Below are 25,893 nucleotides of genomic sequence, written 5' to 3'. Positions count from 1 at the left end.
CAACAGAGACTGAAGCCAGGGAGATAAGCAAGGTTAAGGAACTCAAAGGGATCTGAATAGAAGGTATTGAAACTGAGAATAAACAAGTAATTAATAGTTAAAATATCAGGAGTCGCTCAAGTATGTGTGGGGAATATCACAAACAATGAGGCTGTAATTTCATCTCTTGAGTTGGGAAAAAGCTGCTATCACTTTGTTTGCTACACAACATGGTTCCTTTGTAAAGGAGGGTGCATTGTTATTCCAGGTTCACGGGTGAGGAAACTGGGCAGTGAACCCAAGCCCCTTCAGTCATATCAACATCAGAAGCTGAGCTAGGACTGGAATTCACTGCCCTGGAGCTTTTTGCTACCAGGTGAGCCCTGATCCTGTAATTTTCCAGTGCTAAAAAATCTCTTCTTTCCTAGGAAAAGCTTTTGTTTCTGATAAAGGTATTATGTTTTAATGGGCAGTGGGTTGTGGGGACAGGTAACTTGTACAAACATATCCAGTAAAAGTCCTCAGCAATGTTGGCTTAGGAAGTGGCCTGAATTTACGTGACTTGGTTGTTTAAAGTCTTGTTTAGAGACACTAGGTTTTTGATGCCTTACACTGAGACTTCTACTCAGTAATACAGTTTCTATATTAACCAGTAAGTATGTGCTGGACTAATGATTTTTATCTAAAATGACGGTATTCATCTGTCTTTTTAGGCAATAAAGCAAGGGCTTTTTCATGTATGCTTGACCTTCAGTGGAGATTGCAGAAAATCACAAGTGTAAGACTATTGAGATTGTTGTTGTTTAAAAGCTTTTTAAAAAATAACTAGATTGATAGAAAATGAGTCTCGGTCACATTTTATTTTTTACCTGAAAGTTCCTTTATTTGGTAGTTGAATCTTAAAACCTGAGTTACTTCTAGTTAGTTACAAACAAAATAGTTCAAGGCACCTGCTGTATTCTAGAATGTTCCACAAACAAGTGTAGTTTAGGATTTGTAATAATAATTAATAAGATACCATGGTAGAATGGACTAATTTCTTCTCCCTACCTCACCTTTTATGGTAGGGAGTTCTTGTAGAAAAAATGACCTGGGAGCTTTACAGAGGATCCTCTGGGTTCTAAAGTGAAGGGCAGAATGAAGCCATGAAGATCAGAAACCTAAAAGGCATGTTTCTCAAAATATGGCAGTCCATTTGTCATCAATCAGAGAATATTCCTGGGCCTCATTCTTGTACTACTTGAGTGAAAATTTGAGGGAGAAAAGTTTGCTATTGTGCACATTAAACAAGCTCATCAGGTGGTTTTGTGCATGTTACTTTTGAGAACCACTGCATTTGAAGAGGTAAGACCAGATTCTTGTTAAGGTCAATTCTGCCTAACACAGGTCTTCCAGATATTCTTATCATTTCCATGATCTCTTGATGAGAAATGTTTCACCTAACTTTTTTAACACTCCTGAAGAAACAGATGTATGTGTATTTGTAGCATTCCTTTTCAATAAATGAAAATACATCTGGGAGGATTAGAGGGGTTCTCACCCATGTTCACATCTCACACCTGACAGACAGTTGCTCTGGCATCGGGGAAGTTTGAGTTAAGACAGTGTTTCTCAAGCTCAAGTATTTAACGGGCTCCTTTTAAGGAAAAAAAATGTGAACCTCAGAATTGTGACTTAAGTTTATTTTTTATACTACTACATATATGAACAAATATAATATTAGATATTAACTAGTTATGAGGCTAAATCTTACTGATGTCTGAAGCCAAAGCAAGATGTACAAATGAAACACAAACAAAACTATAAAACTAACAAAAATTCAAATTGGCAACATTGATGCAAGACAGCTGCTGTTGTTTGCTGGAACTAAATTGTTCGTGTTAAGTTTATAGCAGAAAGATGTAGCTTCGGGTCCAATTCTATTTTTGATTAAAGTAACATGACTACAGACAAGGCTTTGTTTGCTAAATCTGAAGAATTACACTTCGTATTTAACCAAACTTTCTAGCAAGTGATCCTAATGAGGTTTTCCTCCATCTTTCACACACCCACAGTCCTCTAGATCAGGGGCTTCTCTTTTTTCTGTAAAAGGCTAGATAGTAAATCCTTTAGGCTTTATAAGCTAAGAGGCAAAATGGAGGTAGATACTTACAGAATAAGAAAATGTCTTGTCACACAAACAGGTACTGCTGAATTGTGATATCAATCATAAGCATGTGATTTTAAGAACATTAACTACTTGAGCCATTTATAGAATTCTATTACGTTCTTTCCTTGATATGTGCCTTTTAGCATGTTATTGTAGATTAATTGGCTCAATAGACAGTTAAGTGGAAGCTCCTCAATTGTACAATGAATGGATTTTGAAATATGGGGCTTTTCCTTTGCATGTGGAGTGAGGTCCAAAAAATACTGCTGGAACTGTAGGTTGAGCTTGGAAAATATATTCTCTGCAAATTTGTGTGGGATAGAGATTTCACTTCTTGTTTTAATTTTTGACAACATAGGAAGTAAATACAGCAGTTTGATGTGACTTGTGAGTCAAACAACATTAGCTGTCATCAGAATGACTTGACTGCAGTGGAAGTTTTCTACAGAAGCACAGATTTGCCTTATGGTTTTAGGCTCAATTCGTTAAGAAGCATCAAGCCTGCAGCAAAAGCTAATTTCCAAAGTCATTCAGAGTTAAATCACAGTGACTGAAGAAAGTCCTCATTCAGAGAAATTTCAATCTTGACCCTGAGCTGAAAATAATCTCAATAAAATTTCATCACCTCTCAACCGTCACACTGCTGTGTGGTAGGACAAGTAGAGATTTGCTTTCACTTATGACAAAATTTATAGAACTGAAGATTATTAAGTCTGTGAGAGTAGAAGTTAACTGTCGACACTACCAATTCAAAAACACGTGTTATCAAATATGTTCCTCAGAAGTAACTGCTGATAAATAGTACAATGAACACAATGAGGTCTTTAAACACCTTGCATTTTCAAAAACTGCAAAATCATTCAACTAAGCCCTTTTCTTTTCCACATACATTTTTATCACCATCTGTACTAGCACATCTTAGCAGATTCCACCTCAGGTTGTACTGGATTAGTATTTTCTCGCTGTTTTTGAAAATATTCTCAGTTATAATTGTTTCATGGAGACCATTCATAGAGCTGGAGCTCAGTGACTTCAGATCTGGCACTGACTCCTTGAATAAACAACAACAACTGAACAGTATGTGGGTTTATCAAAAGCCAAGGAAGACCACTTGAAATCATTTGGCTTCTTTTTAAATTGACTATTGATGTTGCTTCCAATGTCCTCAACTCTTTGAGTAACTTTTTGCCCAAAAGTTAATCGTTTTAAACCAGTTTATTTTCTCTGGACATATTTCTTTGACTTGGAATCAAATATGACTTAATTAACACCATTGGTATATGACTTGCTTTAGCCAACAAATGAGCTATTTGGAAACTTTGGTTGCAGCTTCATTTCAAAAAATTTTGTGAAAAAATTCTACTATAATGAAGTATTCTTTCTTATACTTCCTGCTTTCTGTGACGTGCTTTCCTGTGAGTTGGGAAAATTGTTATCAACAGAGGCTGTATTTTTAGCACAGCTATAACACCACTTTATAATAGATACAGTTCCTTGTCATCCAATTTGATGACAAAATAATCCACACTGCATTATGTCTTACAAGTGTAATATTTGAAGTTTACTTTTCTCTCCATTTTTTGTCTTGATATGATGGGCATGCCCTGGTCATAAAAAATTATAAAAGCCTGTGTTATGGCAATATGCACGGCACTCAAAATGCTGTTGAATTAAAGCTGTGTCACTGTGTTTTGAGGTGGGCTGAGCAGTTTGCAAAGCAATACAGTACCACCTACCGTTCTGTCACAATGACTCAGCTGTCACTGAAGTACAAAATGTGTAGACAGATGAGTATGGCCATGTTTCAAGAAAGCTTTATTTACAGACACTGAGAAGAATTTCATGATGTTTACATCACAAGATACTATTCTTCTGATTTCTTTTCCGGTCATTTAGGAATGTAAAAACCACTCTTAGCCTGAGGACCACACAAAAACTGGCAACAGGTGGGATTTGGCCCACAAACTATAGTTTACCCACCACTGCCCTAGATTTAAACACAGGCCTTTTAAAAAATTATGAGCTTAACTTCTGTCATCCCTCCCAGAGTGGAGTTGTATTTTCAGCCTAAATCCTTAAAAGTAGAAAAAAATGTGGTCTCCTAGACATTTCAAGCGCAACCAACCAGCATAGTTTTTGAAAAGGAGACCCTGAGATATCACATCACTATGGAAATTCACTTGCTTTTCTCACCCCTAGGACAGTCTTCCACTAATGTCTCAGAAAGAAACCAAAGCCAGCAAGGTCAGAGAAAGCACAATTTCTATGTCAGAACCGAGAATTTGATCCAGTTTGTCCTTTGTCTATTTCCATTTCCAATGCATTTTCTGTGCTTTTCTGGGCCCTTCTCCCCCCAAAGCACTTCTCACCCTCTAGCAGTATCATGTTACCTGATCATTCTTATCACAACCAAAGCAACTGATGAACTAATTCCTGCTAACTCTTCTCAGAATCCATTTAAGACAAGACTCCAAGAGGGAAGAGAATCTTGAATCATGGGTTTCATTTTGGGTCAAAGCACAGAGCAAATCTGACATGTAGGAGTCTACCTCCGGCAACACTGACCATGCTCCTGCCATAGCCCCATTCCAGGGTGGATTGAAACCATGCCATCATTCTCACTGGCCCCTCCCCTCTTGGAATTGTAGTAGTGTGTCAAGTCTAGGACCCAGATCAGGGACTAGGTTGAGAAAGCATCCAGTTGGTAAACCCTAAGATAAAAGTTTTTCCTAAGATAAAGGTTCTTAACATCAGCCATGCATGAGGACCACCTACAAAACTTTAGAAAAATGTGCCTGAGCCCCACCTGAGCTTGATCAGATGGTTTTCCATGGTTTAGAATCACTGCCCAGTCTCATCTCCAGGCAGGGCCTGTCACCAGGGCATAATTTCCTTCTACCACACCCAAATCCTGACTAAGGCTAACTGAAGGAATCTCTTTCAGGATCCCTGAATTACCTTAGAATCTAACAGTACATTTAAAAATTTGGGGGATTCCTGCAAGGCTTGGTGTGTTAAATAATGAATAGCATGAACATCACACCAAGCATATATTACAAAAAAGCATTTTTACTTTCTTAAAGTGGATGTTGAGAGAAGATTTATGTCTCTAATTTTAAGAATGCTGATGATATGTCTGGGAACTGTCCACAATAAAAATCTTAGCAATTAAAGGATTAGATATATATTGAGAATATTAGTAGACTGCAGATATGTGGTAATGATGATGATAATGTGAGGAAATAATTTGGAGCATATTATGTACTAACCTATTTGTTTTCTTGACAAAGGGGGAAAAGTTAGATAAAGGGAGAAGAAAGTTGGAGATTAGGGTTTCTACAATACTTTTGGTTGGAGATCTCTGGGTTTTTTCTATTGTCACTTATTAAACTTAGGTTTGCGGTTTTTGTATTTAAATTATTTATTTCTGGGTGCCTGGGTGGCTCAGTCAGTTAATCATCTGCCTTTGGCTTAGGTCACGATCCCAGGGTCCTCGGATCGAGTCCTGCATCAGGCTCCCTGTTCAGTGCAGAGCCTGCTTCCCCCTCTGCCTGCCACTCCTCCTGCTTGTGCTCTCTCTCCCTTTCTTTCTCTGTCAAATAAATAATTAAAATCTTAAAAAAATAAAAATAAAATAAATTATTTATTTCTTTGGAGGCATTTTGCCTGTAGTGACTCCCATGTATACTGGATTTTTACCTTGCACAGCCAGAGTTGGGAACCAATGGAATAGAGCATTAAAAAGACAATGCCAGGGCACCTGGGTGGCTCAGTTGGTTAAGCGACTGCCTTCGGCTCAGGTCATGATCCTGGAGTCCCAGGATCGAGTCCCGCATCGGGCTCCTTGCTCAGTGGGGAGGCTGCTTCTCCCTCTGACCCTCTCCCCTCTCATGGTCTCTCTCACTTTCTCTCTCTCTCAAATAAATAAATAAAATCTTAAAAAAAAAAAAAGGCAATGCCAAAGGACTCAAGGTATTTCTTCCACACCTGGCTTTAAATGAGGATTTCAGGATGTACAAAGACATCATGTCACTAAGATAAAAGTTTTTCCTAAGATAAAGGTTCTAAACACCGGCCATGCATGAGGACCACCTACAAAACTTTAGAAAAATGTGCCTGAGCCCCACCTGAGCTTGATCAGATGGTGGGGCCAAGGGTTGCCTTAAGTTACCTAATTTTCCTTAGTGGTTTAAGGAGAAAGCGGGGCTTTTCAGGGTATGGGGCTCTAAAGTATACAGCTTCTAAGGATCAAGAGCATAGAATAAGGCTTGATAGAAGTGGATATGCAGCTCAGTAGCATGTCATTGGCATGCTCACTTCTTCCCTTCACTGTGAGTGACATACTTGCAAGCCACCTGCAGGAAAGGCTATGAGCCACAAGGCAGCCCTACTCTTCACATTCTACAAGTGTAATTATTTTCTTTTTAATCTAAATGACATAAGCCATCCTTGGGTAGTATAGAGAAGAAAAGATGACAGAAGAGGATTTACATTACCTTCAGATAACTTCTTAAGTGAGAAATTTGGCTTGCTTCTTTTGATTACTCTGTGGAAGGACTCTATGTATTAAGTTGATTTAACACTCTCATGCATGGACACAAGCACACATATTTCTTGTTGTATTTGTAACCCGTATAGAGAGAATCCTCTTGTGTAGAACTAACAATATTTCTCAGTGACAGCTAACAAATAGGACAGAATGGAACAAGACCCCTAATAGATATTCAGTCACAGAGATACTCCCTACAGCTGGTGGTGGGTGGGAAATCATTGGCAGCAGGATAAATCTTATTTGGGATTCTTGTTTTCAGCTTGTGGTTTAGCAGTATTTTTTTATTTGATTTGAATGGAATTTATTCTACTTGCTAAGGCTTACTTTGAAAGATGACATACTGTAACAAGAGCATATAAAACAGCCCTTTCCAGAAGAGGCTCATTCCAGCCTCACACTAGGACTTTTGTGTCAGCCATTGGAAAGCTATTCCTCATGTGGGTTCTACGTACATATTCAAAGTCTCCTCGTTTGGTTAGTTCTATAACTGCCAAATGAGGAATGGACTAGACAGCCCACTGTGGAAGGCAGCTATCGTCTTGTGCATAGCAGAGAGCATTCACTTCTGTTGGGATAAACATCCCATGGTTCAGTTTCTCCAGGCAGTGGAGGATGGGAGTGGATTTGGTCTGAGTTTAGTGGGAAGCCATGGGAGAGGCTCCTTTGCAGATGCAGGTGTTAAAGGAAGATAATGGGACTCCTGCCTCATTAGTGAGAGAAAAAGATGCCAAGTATTGATTCCCAAAATTAAGACCAAAAGAACTAATGAAAAAAAGCCAATTCAGGCATGACTGTGGCCTTCCGTCTACCTTGTAAGTTCCTGGTTGAGTTGAACAATGTCAGGTAAGTAGCTGGGTGGCAGAATAAAGTCATTGACTTACAAAGTTGAGAATGTGATAGGCTAGCACATAGCTGAAAAGGTACTGTCCTTCTAAGTGTTTAAAATCTAGATCATATGGACAACAAAGTTCTGATGTAAAAGAAAGTATCTGAGCCTCAGTGCAAAGTGAGCTCTAAAAATTTTCAAATGTAATTAAAACAATACATATTCAAAGTACAGAAAATCTAAGATAAAAAATCTTGAAAAAAGTCACAAGAAAAGTATACCTTACTCAAAAAGAAATGAAGATGAGCATTATATGACCTCTCCTTAGAAACCATGCAAGCAAGAAGAAAGTGGAATAAGATATTTAAAGTGTAGAGGGGAAAAATAATCACCAATCAGGAATTCTGTACCCTGTGAAAATATCCTTCAAAAGTGAAAGAGAAATAAAGATTTCTCAGGTGAACAAAAATTGAAGAAATTTGTTGCCAGTAGACCTGAATTGCTAGAAATGTTAAAAGAAGTTTTTCAGAGAGAAAGGAATAGGTTGGAATCTTAGATCTGTATAAAGGAGCATTGGAGAATGATTAAATTAAGGTAAAATAAAAATTTATTTTTCTTCTTTCTTTAAAAAAATTTAAGTAATCTCTGCCCCCAATGTAGGCTTGAACTCACAACCCCAAGATCAAGAGTCCCACATTCTTTCTACTAAGCCAGCCAGGCACCCCTAAAAATTTATTTTTCTTATTCTTAATTGATCTAACAGTTAACAGTTAGTTTAAAATAAAATAATAAGAGCAACAGTATATAAATATATATATGTACATATACTTATGTATGCTTGTGTATAGATGAAATGAATGATAGTAGTAACATGAGCAATGAGAAGGAAGTTAGGAATCCTTTGTTATTATTAGGTATTTGCTCTACCTGTGAGTTGGTATAGTGTTATTTGAAGGTAAATTTGGATTTGTTGTAAATATGTATTGCAAAGTCTATGGTAATCACTTTAAAAAGTTTATGGTAATCACTTTATTTTTTTTAAAGATTTTATTTATTTATTTGAGAGAGAGAGAGAAAGAGAGCATGAGAGGGGGGAGGGTCAGAGGGAGAAGCAGACTCCCTGGGGAGCAGGGAGCCCGATGCGGGACTCGATCCCGGGACTCCAGGATCATGACCTGAGCCGAAGGCAGTCGCTTAACCAACTGAGCCACCCAGGTGCCCCGGTAATCACTTTAAAAAGTTTAAAAAGTATAATTGACTGCATCAAAATAAAAAGCTTTTACAAAGCAAAGGAAACCACCAACAAAATGAAAAGGCAACCTACTGAATGGGAGATAATATTTGCAAATGATCTATCTGATAAGGGGTTAATATATTCACATATAATATGAAGAACTTAGACAACTCAGCACACACACACACACACACACACACACACACACACACACACTAATCCAATTAAAAATAGGCAGAGGACCCGAATAGACATTTTTCCAAAGAAGACATACAGATAGCCAACAGATACATGAAAAGATGCCAACATCACTAATCATCGGGGAAATGCAAATCAAAACCACAATGAGCTATCACCTCACAGTAGTCACAATGTCTAGCATCAAAAAGACAAGAAATAACAAGTATTGGCTAGTATGTGGAGTAAAGGGAACCCGCCTGTAGTGTTAATGGGAATGCAAATTGGTGCAATCACTGTGGAAAACAGTATGGAAGTTCCTCAAGAAAATTAAAAAGAGAAATGCCGTGCAATCTAGCAATTCCACTACTGGGTATTAACCCAGAGAAAATGAAAACACTAATTTGAAAAGATATATGCATCCCTAGGTTCATTGCAGCATTCTTTTTTTTTTAAAGATTTTATTTATTTATTTGACAGAGAGAGACACAGCGAGAGAGGGAACACAAGCAGGGGGAGTGGGAGAGGGAGAAGCAGGCTCCCCACTGAGCAGGGAGCCCGAAGCGGGGCTCGATCCCAGGACCCTGGGATCATGATCTGAGCCGAAGGCAGACACTTAACGACTGAGCCACCCAGGTGCCCCATCATTGCAGCATTCTTTATAATAGTCAAAATATGGAAGCAACTTAAGTGTCTATTGATAGATGAATGGATAAAGAAGATATGGAGTGTGTGTGTGTACATATATGTATGTATATATAATGCAATATTACTCAGTCATAAAAAGAATGACATCTTACATTTTTTACATCATGGATGGACTTAAACGGTATTATGCTAAATGAAATAAGTTGGACAGAGAAAGATAAATACCATATGATTTTACTTATATGGTGAATCCAAAAACACAAAGCAAACAAACAAACAGAACAGAAACAGACCCATAAATATAAAGTTTGTTTTTTATATTTATGGAGAGGCAAGTAGGGGGATGAGCAAAATGGGTGAAGGGGAGTGGGAGTTACAGGCTTCCAGTTATGGAATGAAGAAGTCATGGGGATGAAAGGTACAGCATAGGGAATATAGTCAGTGGTATTGTAAATAGCCTTGTATGGTGACAGATGGCAAGTGCAGCATAAGGTATAGAGTTGTGAAATCACTATGTTTCACACCTGAAACTAATGTAACATTGTCAATTAAACTTCAGTTTAAAAAAAGAAGTATAATTGATATGTTAAGAAGAGAAAATGGAATCATATAAAGTGTTCGAATTAAAACCACAGAAGGTTGGGATGCTTGGGTGGCTCAGTCAGTTAAGTGTCTGCCTTTGGCTCAGGTCATGATGGGATCGAGCCCCGCATCTGGCTCCCTGCTCAGCGGAGAGCCTGCTTCTCCCTCACCCTCTGCCTGCCACTCCCCCTGCTTGTGCTCTCTCTCTCGCTGACAAATAAATAAATAAAATCTTTTTTAAAAAAAAACACAAAAGGCAGAAAAAGTGTCAGAAACAGAAATAAGAGCAAAGAACAACAAACAGGAAAGAGTAGCAAATATGGTAGATATTAATATAACTATATCAATAATCACTTTAAACATCAATGGTTTAAATAGACCAATTAAGAGACTATCAGAATGGATCAAAAGCAAGAAATGAGAAGTGGACAGATCCAGCTGACAGAAAATCAATAAGGACATAGTTGAACTCAACAACACCATCACTTAACTGGATATAACTGACATCTATAGACTCCTTCATTCAATAACAGCAGATTGTACATTCTTCTCAAGATCATATGAAACATTCATCAAGATAGACTACATTCCAGGGGCACCTGGGTGGCTCAGTCGTTAAGCGTCTGCCTTCGGCTCAGGTCATGGTCCCAGGGTCCTGGGATCGAGCCCCGCATCGGGCTCCCTGCTCGGCGGGAAAGCCTGCTTCTCCCTCTCCCACTCTCCCTGCTTGTGTTCCCTCTCTCGCTGTGTCTCTCTCTGCCAAATAAATAAATAAAATCTTAAAAAAAAAAGATAGACTACATTCTGGGCTATAAACCACACCTTAACAGGTTTAAAAGAATAGAAATCATGCAATGTCTGCTCTCAGACCACAATGGAATTAAATTAGAAATCCATAACAGAAAGATAGCTGGAAAGTCCCAAAAATACTTTGCAATTAAACCACACATTTCTAAGCACATGCCATTAGAGAATTGCAAATTAAAACAATGAGGTATCACTACACACCTGTTAGAATGTCTAAAACCCAAAGGCTAACACCACCAAATGCTGGTGAAGATGTAGAGCAACAGGTGCAGCCACTTTGGAAGACAGTTTGGTAAAACTAAACATACTCTTACCGTAAGCCCTTTGGTATTTACTCAAAGGAATTGAAAACTTGTTCACACGAAAACCTACATGCAGATATTTATAGCACCTTTATTTATAACTGCCAAGAGTTGGAAGCCACCAAGATGTCCTTCAGTAGGTAAATTGACAAACTGTGATACATCCAGACCACGAGTATTATTTGGCGCTAAAAAAGAAATGAGCTATCAAACCGTGAAAAGACATGAAGGAAACTTAAGTGAAAGAATCCAATTTGAATCCATTTTGAATCCAATTTGAAGACCTTCTGGAAAAGGCAAAAAAATAAACACATCAGTAGTTGCCAGAGGTTGGGTGGGGAGGAAGGAAGAATAGCCAGAGCACAGAGGATTTTAGGGCAGTGAAACCATTCTGTATGATACTACAATAGTGGATTCATGTAATTATATGTTTGTCAAAACCCACAGAGTGTAGAACACCTAGAATGAACCCTAATATAACCTATAGATTGGGGTAATGATGCGTTAATGTAGGTTCACTAATTGTAGCAATGTACCACTGTGTTGCAGGATGTTGATGGGGGGGGAGGTTGTGTGTGTATGGGGGTAGAGAATATCTGAGAGTTGTGTACTTGCTGCTCAGTTTTGCTGCAAAACAAATATTGCTCTAAAAAATAAAGTATTAATTAAAAAAAATGTTTATAGGGGTACCTGGCTGGCTCAGTAGTTAAGCGTCTGCCTTCGGCTCAGGTCATAATCCCAGGGTCCTGGGATTGAGCCCCGCACCGGGCTCCCTGCTCCGCGGGAAGGCCACTTCTCCCTCTCCCACTCCCCCTGCTTGTGTTCCCTGTCTCGCTATGTCTCTCTCTGTCAAATAAATTTAAAAAATGTTTATATACTATTAAATGTACAGATCTTAAGTGTACGATTCAATCTATTTTGATTAATGTACATACCCATGTAGTCTCTAAGCCAAATCACAATATATAGAACATTTCCATCACTCCAGAAGGTTTTCCTGTACCCATTCCCTTAGGCAGTTATTCTGATTTCTATCAGAATATATTGGTTTAACTTAGTCTTGAAGTTCTTTTGAAAGGAATCATACAGTATGTACCCTTTCTCTCTGCCTTCTTTCACTTAACATAAGATTTTTTGAGATTCGTCCATAGTTTTGAAAGTATCTATAGTTCATTTTTTATTGCTGAATAATATTGCATTACGTGAATATATCACAATTTGTCTATTTATACTTCTTTTGATGGAAATTTGGGTTGTGTCAAGTTTCTGCTTTCTATAGGATGCAATTATGACATTCTTGGATAAGACTTTGTGTAGACACATAATTTCATTTCCCTCATGTCATGGGGTAGTTCCATAAAAGCCACCAAACTGTTTTCCAAAGTGGTTTCCATCTTATACTTCAACCAGAAACGTATGAGATTTCCAGTTGTTCCATATTCTCACTGACATTGGTGCTGTCAGCGTTTTTAGTTTTAGCAACTGAAGTGGGTGTAAAATGGTATCTCAGTGTGGCTTCACTTTGCATTTTCCTGATGACTTGCTTATTGCTCAATCATATATCTCCCTTTGTGAAATATCTATACTTTTTCTGACCATTTAAATAAATTTTTGGTTGTTTGCCTTTTTGTTACTGATTTGTAGAAGTTATTTATATTTACTCTTCCTCTCTCTCTTTCTCTCACTATCTCAGAGAGAGATTTTAATATAATTGTGAGGATTGGCAAGTCCAAAGCTTGTGGGGCAGGTTAGCAAGCTGTAAACTCAAGCAGGATTTCTTTTTTTTTTTTTTAGGATTTGTATTTATTTGAGAGAGAGAGAGAAAGTGCACAAGCAAGGGGGAGGGGCAGAGGGAGAGGGAGAAGCAGACTCCCTGCTGAGCAGGGAGCCCAATGAGGGACTCAATCCCAGGACCCTGGGATCATGACCTAAGCCAAAGGTAGACAACCGCCTGAGCTACCCAGGCGCCCTCAAGCAGGATTTCTATATCCAGTGTTGAAGCAGAGTTTGTTCTTTTCCTACAATCTTCAATTTTTGCTCTTAAATTCTTCAACTGATTAGATAAGGCCCACCAACATCCTTAAGAGAAATCTGTTTTACTTAAAGTCAACTGGTTGTAAACATTAATCATATCTACAAAATAACTTCACAGCAACATTATAGACTAGCATCTGACCAAACAACTGGGCACCATAACCTACCCAAGCCAGCACATAAACATCACAGAGCCTTTATCAAGTCATTTGACCATATATGTGTGGATCTATTTCTGGACTGTATTCTCTTTCATTGATTTATTTTTCTGTTATTTTGCTTAACTACACTATCTTGATTATTGTAGCTTCATAGTAAATCTTGCAACAAGATAGCATAAACCTTCAACTTTGTTCTTTTTTCAAGATTTTTGGCTACTTTAGAGCTTTTGCTTTTCCACAGAAATTTTAGAATCAAATTTTAATTACAAAAAGCCTACTGGGATTTTGGTTTGCATTGGGTTGAGTCTGCTGAGACAATTGTAGTTCTTCTCCTTTATCCTGTTAATATGGAGCATTACACTGATTTTCAAATGTTAAGCCAATCTTGCATTCCTGTGATAAACCCTACTTAGTCATGATATGTTATCCATTTCACCTCAATTAATAATTATTTATAAGGGTTATTGCCTCTATCTCGGTATGGTCTATAATTTTCTTTTCTTGTCACATCTTACAAGTTTTTCTTGGGACTTATCTCTGTTCTGACAGAATTTGTATAATTGTCATTATTTTTTCCTTAACTATTTAATAGAATTCACCAAGACTGTTGGCCTAGAATTTTCTTTAGGGGAAAATTATTGATTACCAAATTCCATTTACTTAGTAGATATACAAATGCTCAGGTTGTCTTCTTTTTGGTAAATTGTGTTTTTCAAATAATTGGCCTGCTTCATCTAAATTGTTGAATTTATATTTTTCCCTATTATTCATGATCAGTCTCACTAGAGGTTTATCAGCTTGTTCAAACTTGTCAAGGAATCGACTTTTAGACTTGTTATTTTTCCGTATTTGGTTGTTTTCCATTTCATTGATTTCTGATTTTTATTTCCTTCCTTTTATTTACCTGGGGTTTAATTTGCTCTTCTTTTCTTTTTCTTTTTTTTTTTTTGTAAGATTTTATTTATTTATCTGAAAGAGAGAGAGTGAGTAAGAGAGAAAGCATGAGCAGGGGGAGAGTGAAAAGCAGACTCACCTGCTGAGCAGGGAGCCTGATGTGGGGCTCGATCCCAGGACCCTGGGATTATGACCTGAGCCGAAGTCAGTCACTTAACCGACTGAGCCACTCAGGTGCCCCTAATTTGCTCTTCTTTTCCTAAGAAGCCTCTTATGTTGCAACCTTAGATCACTAATTTTTAAACATTTTTTTTCTTTTCTTATTGCACTGTATTTAAGTATTTTGAAGTATTGGTTTCCCTCTAGGGAAGTACTGTTTTGGCTACATCCCATAACATTGAATATGTTGTATTTTCATTATCATTCAATTAGAAATATTTTCTAACTTCTTTGTGATTTATTCTTTTACTTGTGAGTTATTTAAAAGTGTGTCGTTTCCTTTTCAAATATTTGGGGCTTTTCTTTATATCTTAATTTTAATGAATTCTAATTTGATTTTGTTGTTACAGAATATATGCTATAATATTTCACTCTTTTGAAACTTAAGAAGACTTAATCCGTGGCTCATTATGTGTCTGCTTTTGTGAATGCTCCATTGTACTTAAAAAGAATATATATCCTTGTAGTTGTTGGGTACACTGTTTTATATGTCTGTTTGGTCAAAGTAATTGATAGTGTGTTCAAATCTTCTTTATTCCACATTAATTTTTCCCTTCCTTTTAAAAAAGTCTAATTTTAGATCTGTAAATACAACAACTTATTAATTTATAGTCACATACATATATAGACTCCATAGCTGCCTGCCCCACAAAGACCTTTATGCTAGGGGAAACCCCACCCAAGAATCATGTCCCTGTGAAGCCATGAAGGCAACATGAGCTGGGTTTGAAGGTCGTTCTTTAGTCCCTAGTTTCCTCACAACTCCCTCTGACATCCTTTCCATTACAACCTAGAACTTTTGCTCTGAAATCCAGTATCTATTCACTGATTCATAGGTTAGCCCTGTGGTTTCCAGTATTTGTCCTTCATTCTACTGCATGGGTTCTGGCTTAAGGCATTCCTCCAAGGGCCACCTGCATAGGTATCAACAAATTAAAAAGATTTTATTTATTTATTTGAGAGAGAGAGAGAAAGAAAGAGAGAGAGCACAGAGGGAGAGTGAGAGGGAGAAGCAGACTCCTGCTGAGCAGAAAGCCCGATGCAGGGCTCAATCCCAGGACCCTGAGATCATGACCTGAGCCGAAGGCAGACGCCTAATAACTGAGCCACCCAGGTGCCCCTCAACAAAGAGTTTTAAAGCACTGGCCCAAATCCTCAGATTTCTGCTATAGGCCTACCTATGAGCCCATTCGTAAAGCATCTTGGGAGGATTTATGTGCCACACATTTAAAAGATACTGCACGATTTCTATGCTGAGAATATGAGACTGATAGATTTCTCTTGCTTTAATAATTTAATAAATTATTAATGCAGCTATACCTTCTCTGATAACAAACTATTAAAATGGAGTATCAGGATAGACATTACTGCCAAAGTTGTCATACACAGAGCAATAGATTTGGCCTGAAGGAAGGCTGAGAAAATTCAAGCTGAATATCAAGAGGAAACAGTTTTATAGCATAAGGTCACACATGAATGCCTTGGCAATAGCTAAGCATTCCTTTGATTCTCTTATTAGGTTGGCTGGCTGTTCCCCACCAAAAACAGGGCCTTAAATAAGTGGGTCCCAAGAAGCTGGGTTTAATGGAAGGGGGAAAAAAAGGGAAATTATCACAATGCCAGCTTTGGTCCAAGGTAGGGGACACTTCTTAGTAATAAGGTCTCATACATACCAAAAAGTGAGAAGGAAGCTTAAAGAAGATAAGGTGGTACTAAAGATGTTTCCTCTCTCATGGTTCTGACTAGGGTAGCTTTTCTAAGAGCAGTGTCAATATCTCATGGGAACTTTCTGGAAATGAATGTTTTTAGGCCCCACATCAGATTTCTTGAATCAATTTCTAGGGAAAGACAGCAATCTGTAGTTTTACCAAGCCCTACAGGTGATCATGATGTGCACTGAAATTTGACAACCACAGGGATAAGGCCAGTCCTGTGTGGGATGCTGAGAGGTCACTGCATGGGTGACTTGTATGACCACCACCACCTGTACAACTCCCTTATGCTTCTTCTGTCATTACTTGTAGATCTGGTCTCCTGCATTGCATATCTACACACGAATCAGTATTTTAGTCAAGAAACTATAAAAGTTAAATGTATTTTTTCGTAAGGTTGTTCTCCACTCATATTAGAACAATATTCTGTTTCTCATTATAGAAGGAGTTCAATAAATAGTTGTTTAATGAATGAATGATGGGTACCTTGAGGTACCTACAGTCAAGCATACCAAACCAGGCCAAAGGCATAAAATAAGCAAATATTTCTAAGAAAAGTGTTAGTGCTTATTTTTTCTCTGTATCAGTTTATCTTTTCTCCTGGTATTGCCAAGTGAATAAAATTAGTATTATTTCTATCCCCCTAGAAGTTCATGGATGTGAGTAGATAACAGGCTAGTAATAAAGCCAACACAGAATGAGACACTGAAGAAAATGCTCTCACCCAGAAATGCAATTACACCAACTAAAATGTATTTAAATAAACACGTCCTAACCATTTGGCATGTACAATCATTTATACTGTGACTTTTTATCTTTCAGGATTCTCATATGTGTGGTACTGTTATTGGCATAGTGAAAATGACCCACAGGCTATTACAAAGCTAATAAAGAATAATTCCCTAGAAGAGTAATGAAAATAAGCATGGTTCTCAATATCAATTCTCTCAGTGGAGCTATATTTGGGATAACTTTCATTATTGCTTCTTTAAAGAAACAGCTTTTTGAGATATAATTCACATATCATAAAATTCACCCTTTTAAAGTATACAATTCAATGGGTTTTTTTTAAGTATATTTACTAATTTGTGCAACCACCAACCACAATCTAATTTTACATCAATTTTCGTACTCCACCCCCCAAAACATATAAAAATGTTGTACCAATTAGCACTCATTCTCCATTGCTCTCTCCAACCCCCAACCCTTGGCAAATACTAATCTACTTTCTATAGATCTGTCTAGTGTGTGTGTGTGTGTGTGTGTGTGTGTGTGTGTACAATTGTTTAATTTGTTCTCTAGGCTAATACCGACTGAGAGTTAGTTATATGTCAGTCATTATTTTGAGCACTTAATACATATTAGCTCACTTAATTTTCAAACAAATTCTCTGAGGTAGGTGCATGGTCTAGCAACAGGGGTCTGTCGTGCAGTAGAAAGATGAAGACAAATGGCCTACACCCCAGGGTCCCAAGTCAGTGTTGAGGAAATCTACAGGCAGTGTTCCAGGGCTGGGTTAAAGGTTTCATGCCACAAGGCTTCCTCAACCCTGTGGTAACTGCGGATTGGTGTCAGAACTTCTGTGTCCCTTGAAAAAGTGAGATTCCTATCCGTTGACCTGCTGGATGCTCTTCTGTCCGTGCAAACTGTCAGTGTTCACAGAGCTTCTGCCTCTGGCCAGACCCCTGCCTTCTGACAGGCTCAGGAGTTTGAGCTTCCCACTCACACACCTCTATCTATCTTTCCAGCTCACTCTCTTGAACCTCATGCCAGTGGTCCTTCAACCTCAAGAAGACTTCCAATCCACTTACCTCAGTGCCTGCGTGTTGTTTCCCTCTGTGCGTGCTAGGTTCCACAGTCCATCCTTAGAATTACTTCCTGGCTTACACCCTCACCTCACATGCCCCTCTCTCCTTCTGCTGCACGTAGAGGCACAATCCCAGCCCTGGTGAAAAAAAAATACCCCACCTGCGTCCAGGCAACTGAAGGTGGATGGAGAAAAATGCAAACCCATGCTGACCTAAAATTGTGACATTGTCACCAATCAGCATACATTTCAAGTAGTGTCGCCTGAAAGTCCGCTGTTTCTCTAGCCCATGCTGTCCAGCACTCCCCTAAATGTGCATTTCGCCTTCCTCCTCTCTCCTCGAGTCTCCAGAGCCACCGCTCCTCATTCTCAGCAGCCCAGGCAGCTTGCGGGCACTCTCTGGCCGGGCCTGGGTCCAATCCTGCATGAGTGTCGACCACTGCGTCCCCTCACCCCAACCGTATGACCCAGTGCGTTTGACAGGCACCCGTCACAGGGAGCAGCTCTGGCTCAGGGTTACCTGATGTCCTGTGGTTAGATGGACCAACTCTCGCAGGACCAATTGCCTGATAGGAGCTTCCTTATTTGAAGTGGTAAACAGCCTTGCTTCAGAACCTGAGAACCTTGCGATTCTCCCACCAGGCTTGCCATAAACTCCCACAGCATCTTTTTCCTGCACAGATACCTCTAGTAGCTATGGTCTGCTGAGTCAGAGGGCCCAGCAGCATGACTGTTCCCACCCTAGTCGGCTCTCCCTGCAGGGCCCTTTCTTGCTCTGGCCTCCATCTGGGAGCCTTCCATGTCATCTGCTAAATGGGATAGAGCAATATTCCCAAGTGTGGAATATGCTACCTCCTTATCTTATAGTTGAGAGTTCTGACAACTAAAAAGTCTGCTCGGTTTTATTGTTAATTTGGGATTGCAGAAATGACCAATGGGTAGGTCAACTCAGTGTTGACCTGGACTCACTTACTCTGGATCCCATCCACTCCAAGTTTAGCAGAGAAGGTATGGTGGTGTTTTGGATCCCCAGGTATCAATACCAATTCAGACTGTCCAATAATCCTCAAAAAGTCTAAGTATTCCCCTTTCACCAATGCATGGTTACCTGTGTAAGCAGCCATAGTTCTTTGTGGAAGTACCGGGAAATCACTATTGAATACACCTGCCATGCTTTTGCACACACTGGCTTCTCCTTTGGTCAGTAACTTCTGGATCTAAGAACAGGTGCAGGTCCAGAAACTGCACAAGGGATCATGACTTTTATTGGGGTGGCTACTTTTAGCCTCCTGATAATCTTTGCTTTTTTAAAAATTAAGTAGAACATCATGTTCTTTTAGCTCTCTTCCTGTTTCTCTGTGTGGGGACTGCCCTAGCTGCCACTTCAGCCTGTCTTCACTCACCTTGATTTTAATGGTTAAGTGCTGCCACCTGCCTCTATCCTTTTGGACAGCTGCAATCCTCATTGCTTTGTCAGGGAGCCCAGTTGTGAAGGGTGTCTCCTTTCATCAGCACTGGCCTCCAGAAGACAGTCACCAACTGAGCTCCCCACAATTCTTGGCTCCCTGTCACCAGTCCTTTCCTCACTGCTTTACTAAACAGAGGGTCTTCTGGGCCCTCATGTAGAACATTGCTTGTAGGTGTTTTGGCTTTGTGCAACATGTCTTCAGTTAGTGTGGCCCAGCACTTTTTTCAAGTTTCTAAGAGCCTCAGTGTCTCAACACCTGCCAGTGTGTTAAATCCTGCATCACAGGAGTGGATAACTTACTTACCAATTTGATGTTCAGGTGGGGATTCCATTAATGTATATTCTCTTAGCTCCTGCAGGCCTGTATTAGTTCGATTCTGCAACTCCTTTGGTGTATAGTCCCTCTCCTCCCCCAGCAGGCCCAGGACATCCTCAGATGGGCTGTGCTGGGACTTGACGCCTGTTACTGGTCTGGCTGCCAGGAGAGGAGGTGGGGGAGATCCTGGGCATTGACAACATGGTCTTGCAAAGCACTTGCCCCATTTGAGGCCTCTGCAAGATCTTAAAGCAAAGGGAGGGTACTGTTTTTTAACAAGGGGAAATGGATCACTTCTACAGGCCCAGTGGGTTCTTAATGACATCTAACCAGATATTCCCATCCCAAGTCTTAGGGGTTCCACTCCTTTTCTATTAGACCCTGACCCTGTACAGAGACCTGGTGGAGATGAGCTCTGCCACTGTTAAGATTTAGCTCTGAGACCCACCCTCCTTTTTGTCAGCTCTCCAGGTACAGGAGATTAGGATTTCCTTAAACATTGCTAAGAGACCCTCTCCTCTGGCTCTCATGTTTTGTCCTGAATTGTCCTATCTGCTTAGCAACAGCTACCCAATTCATAGTATTTATAGTTATCATTTCCCTCTTAACTCTTGAGCATCAGAGGTATTCCAGCCAGTGCATCCTATTCTAGTCATAACCGAACTCAGTTCACTGCTGGTGAAAGTTTTGGCATTGGACTGCTACAGCATTCCAAGACCTGTCCACACTCCACTGCCACTAGAGATGGGGTCCTTCTTGCTAGCCTAATGGCAAGGGATCCAGCTCAAAAATCCCATTTTAGAGTCTACCTCCTAAGAGCACTCCAAACTTTAGATTATTCCCTGGAAACAAAGATGGAGCATTATATGCTGGAGGTTTGTTGGGAAATGCTCTTGAGAGACATGTGTAGGGAACTGAGGTAGACACAACAGAGCTGAGAGAGAAGCTGACCTATAATGCAGTTGCAACTAAGCCAACCCTACAGAGTACTCTGGGATGAAGAATATACCCTTGTGTCCCTGCATAAGCTAGTCTTAGGAAGGGAAGTAGCCTTGGGCAAGGTCGTACCCTGTGGCTGAGGGCATTTCCCAATGAAGGACATAGCTCTGAGCCTATATTGCGAGCAGTGTGGGTGAGTGTGTCAGTCCTAAAGTAAGAGGATCTAGGCAGACCTACCATGCCTTATCACTCCAGCAATCCTATCTCTCTATTTCATCTCCTCCTCTCTCTGTTGTCTCATCCTCATCAGCATACAGTTATGCTGGTTAGGCCTTCCAGCAGTTAAAGAAATAACCAGTTAAGGAAATAACCCTCTGTCATAGGCTGGGCTCAGAGGAGCTTGAGGGAGCTGAGCTTCCAGGTATTGGAGTAGTGATTAAAACAAGCCGAGATGAAAGTGAGAGTCAAGACTTTAATCACTTAAAGCAATAGTGTAAGCAGGAGGCAAAGCTGGGGAAAACACTGTCATTCTTGACCCTGGTCTAGTTTCCTTCACGAACTTCATGGCAGTCAAGGGTCAGTCAAGGGTCAGTTGATTAGGAGTAGCTAATCCCTCTCACTGTCTCATTGCTGAAAGAGCCCAGACCAAAAGGCTTCTGGAATCTTCTGGACCTGGGGGCTAGGGAAAGGGAAAGGGAGAAGGGCTGAGAGTGCAAAAGAACTGAGTACTAAGTCAGAGAGAAGAGGGTGTCTTCAAGGTTTCTGCTCTGTTCTCCATAAGATGAGGCACCTGGGCAAGGCTTCAGAAGACCCCGGAGAAAGAGGCTTCTGTTGGAGGTGCCTGGATCAGACTGCAAACATGTGTAAGAGCAAGGCTGACCAGAGGAGCCTGAGTCCTTACCTCCCTTCAGAGACCACAGTGCACTGGCTGTGCACCAAGTCTGGTGTGGGGAGGGCAGCTTTCCCCTGTAAGGCCTGCCAGGGAAGGCCTTTGTAATTGCATATGGTCAAGTTTGAAAGATCACATCAATAAAGAACAAAAATGCAACCAAGTAAATTTTAAAGATCTAATTAGTTTTGGGGCACCTGGGTGGCTCAGTGGGTTAAGTGTCTGTCTTTGGCTCAGGCCATGATCCCAGGGTCCTGGGATCGAGTCCCGCATTGGGCTCCATGCTCAGTAGGAAACCTGCTTCTCCTTCTCCTTCTGCCTGCCTGTCTGCCTACTTGTGATCTCTCTCTCTCTGACAAATAAATAAATAAAATCTTAAAAAAAATCTAATTAGTTTTATTAACCGATTCTAGCAAGTGGAGAGAGGGGAGTTCTGTTGAGCTGCAGGAACAGCAAGGTTTTGAAGGCAGAGGGGGGATGGAAAAAAAGGAAATTATTAGCAAAGAATGCATTGTTTTAGGCAAGGTCACCCTCCTAATTAGTCTATCAGTAAATTTCCTAGTGTTGACCAGGAATTTCCAGGTTGACTGGTTAAAGGTTACATTCCTGGAGGCAGGGGTTGAAAGAGCAGTTAGGTTAGGTATTTCCCTAAATCTTGATTTGCTGACTTGGGGCCCTTCACATAAGTGACTCCATTTAGGGGCCTGTGGTTTTCTTTTTAACAACACATAGGGTTTGGGCGCCTGGGTGGCTCAGTTGGTTAGGCGACTGCCTTTGGCTCAGGTCTTGATCCTGGAGTCCCGGGATCGAGTCCCACATCGGGCTCCCTGCTCAGCAGGGAGTCTGCTTCTCCCTCTGACCCTCTTCCCTCTCGTGCTTTCTATCTCTCATTCTCTCTCTCTCTCAAATAAATAAATAAAATCTTTTAAAAAAAACCAAACATAGGTTTTTAGCCAGGAGCTGAAGTCCTCACCCTTCTTTCATGGCTCCATTTTTCTGCTCCTCCCACTAACAAAACTTATTTCTAATTCATTCTTTCCAGTTTCTCTCCCTTCACTGTGCCATGAACTCATTCCTATTAGACTGTGTTTCCATTATTTCATTAAAACTGCTCTTTGCATATACCAAAATTTCCATGTTTCCTTCGTGTTTCCACGGTCATTTGATTTTCAACAGGTGTACCAAGACCATTCAGTGTGGAAAGAATAGTCTTTTCAACAAATGGTGCTGGGACAACTGGAAAGCCACATGCAAAATAATGAAGTTGGACCCTTACCTCACATCATTTATAAAAATTAACTCAAAATGGAGCAAATAACTAAATGTAAGAGCCCAAACTATAAAACTCTTAGAAGAAACATAGAAATCATGACCCTGTATTTGGCAATGGATCTTTAGACATAACACCAAAAGCATAAGCAACCAGAGAAAAAAATTGGGCATCAACAAAATTAAAATCTTTTGGGCTTCAAAGGACACTATGAGAAAGTGAAAGGATAATCTATAGAATGAGAGAACATTTTGGCAAATCATATCTGATAAGGAACTTGTATCTGGAATATATAAATTACCCTTACAACTTAATAATAGAAAGATAACCCAATTAAAAAATGGGCAAGGATTTGAATAGATATTTGTTCAAAGACAATATACAAATAGCCAATAAGCACATGGAAGATGCCAAACATGATTAGTTATTAGAGAAATGCAAATCAAAACCAGAGTGAACTACCACTTTATGCCTGCTAAGGTGGCTATAACAAGAACATCAGATAAGAAATGTTAGGGTATGGAGAAATTGGAACTCCTCCGAGACCTCTGGTGGGAATGTAAAATTGTATGGCTGCTGGGGAAAACAATTAGGTAGTTCCTCAAAAAGTTAATCTTTGACCCAGAAATATATAGCCAAGAGAAATGGAAACATATGTTTACACACACACACAAAATGGTACACAAATGTTCATAGGAGCATATTATTACTCATAGTATCCAAATGGTGAAAACAACCCGAATGTCAATCCACTGACGAATGGATAAACAAAATTTGGTATATCCACATAATGGAGTATTACTTAGTCATGAAAAGAATGAAGTACTGATATATATTACAACAATGGATGAGCACAGGCAAGGTGATGAAAATGTCCTAAAATTTATTGTGGTGATGGTGGCAATACTCTTTGAATATACTAAAAACCATTAAATTCTATACTGTAAAGGGGTGACTTGTATGGTATGTGTTATATCTCAATAAAACTGTTACAATAAAAAAGTTGTGAATGTTTCTAAGTTTAATGGTTAATTTTCTGTTCTCATCTTACTGGACCTCTCAACAACAATTCAGAGTTCTTCCTCACTTATAAAATATTATCTTTGCTTGGTGTCAGGGACATCACTACCCTTTTACTTCATTGCCTGCTCCTTCTATTTCGATGGATCTTCCTCATCTTACCCTTTAAATAAAGGAATGCCCCAGGGCTCAGGCTTTAAACTTTTCTCGCTACTTGTTATCTAGGTTATTTCATCTAGACGTGTTTTTTTTTTTAAATTGAAGTTGATGCTCAATGTTTCATTAGTTTCAGATGTACAACCTAGTGATTCAACAACTATATACATTTTGCTATGTTCACTGCAAGTGTAGCTACCATATTATAACACCATTGACTATATTCCCTTTGAATTCTAGACTCAAATAATTAACCATTTCCTTGACATCTCAAATTATCTATGTACTAGGCAATTCAAACCGTACAAACAAGACTGAACTTTTGATTTTCTACTCCCATCCCCTGCCCAAATCAGATCCTCCCTGTGGCTTCCTTTCTTAGTAAATGGTAATTTCATTAGACTCTGAGCCATTCTTGACTTTCCTTTGTCTCTCACATCCCCTTCTAGCAATTCTATCAACCTCATCTTCAAAAATATAATGAGAATCAGACTCATTCTTACTAGTTCCAACACTACTCATCTGGTCCAAGACACCATCATCTCTCATCTGGATTACTTCAATAATCACTTCACTGGTCTCTGTTTTGACGCTTTCCCCCTCCCCCTTGCTTCTGTCTATTCTTTTTTTTTTTTTTTTAAGATTTTATTTACTCATTTGACAGAGAGGGAGAGAGCACAAGTAGGCAGAGCACAGGCAGAGGGAGAGGGAGAAGCAGGCCCTGCTGAGCAGAAAGCCCAATGTGGGGCTCCATCCCAGGATCCTGGAATCATGACCTGAGTCGAAGGCAGACGCTTAACCCACTGAGCCACTCAGGGGCCTTTGCTTCTGTCTATTCTTATAGCAACCACAGTGATCCTTTTAAAATATAATTAGACCCTGTCGTCTTTCTTTTCAAAATCCCCCGATGGTTTCTCATCTCACTCAAAGAAAAATCCAAATCCTTATCATGGCTCACAAGGTGCTCCATGATCTGGCTTCTGACCAGTCCTCTTATCTTATCTCATACTACTTTCCATCCAATCACACTGGCTTCCCTACATCTCGAAATGTCTATCAGAGAGAAGAGGCACTTCAAATAGTTGTAGAATAAATGATTAGATGATTTATGCAGAAGCCAGGCTGTGGTAAGTCAAGGAGTAAATATGAGGTGAGAAGTGGAAAAACATTTTATAGAGTTTAGCTATGAAGAAGAAGCAAAAGACTCAGCATTTGGAGGTGGAGGGGGAAGAGGGCTAGAGATAGGAGTGTTTGTTTTTAAAGGTAGAGTCTTGGTGTGTTTAAATAATGTAGGTATTAGCAGGAGAGGGGTAGACTAAATATCTAGGATATTCCAAATAAACGACCAATTATTGAGTGGTGGTTTGAAGTGGTGGTTTGGAGCATAGAAGTGTGTTAGGAGCTGGACCCCCTGAGTGAGTCTTCTACTTGAGCCAGCCAAATGGCTATAGAACAGATGGGTAAGCTCAAGAGCAATCATTTTGAGCAAAACCCATGTTCTGAGAAGAGAAAATAGGCATTTGCCATGACGTCTCTCCATTTCATCATTCTTGGTCCTGCACATTGTCTTCTTTGCTCTGGCCGCTGCTACTTTGGTATTACAGAAATGAGGGTGAAAGTCAAGTGAATTCACATTTTTTGAGCACCTGTTACATGCCAGGGTACTGTGCCGGTGTTTGCCGTGTCTGTGTGTGTGTGTGTGTGTGTGTGTGTGTGTGTGTGTGTGTGTGTGTTTTAAATCTTTACATTAGT

General features: G+C 39.7%; 1 protein-coding gene across 1 annotated transcript in view; it reads left to right on the top strand.

Annotated features, from left to right (window-relative positions):
• Positions 1–259: 259 nt before the first annotated feature.
• The window catches only part of CCNY (cyclin Y), a 313,868-nt gene continuing 288,234 nt past the window's right edge, over positions 260–25,893 (top strand). The window contains exon 1 of the mRNA XM_035729163.1: positions 260–355. The gene's annotated coding sequence lies outside the window, so the exon portion shown is untranslated. The remainder of the gene's footprint in view (positions 356–25,893) is intronic.

Source organism: Zalophus californianus, chromosome 9, assembly GCF_009762305.2.
Source record: "Zalophus californianus isolate mZalCal1 chromosome 9, mZalCal1.pri.v2, whole genome shotgun sequence".
Classification (NCBI taxonomy): domain Eukaryota; kingdom Metazoa; phylum Chordata; class Mammalia; order Carnivora; family Otariidae; genus Zalophus; species Zalophus californianus.
This window is presented reverse-complemented; position numbering and strand designations above follow the sequence as displayed.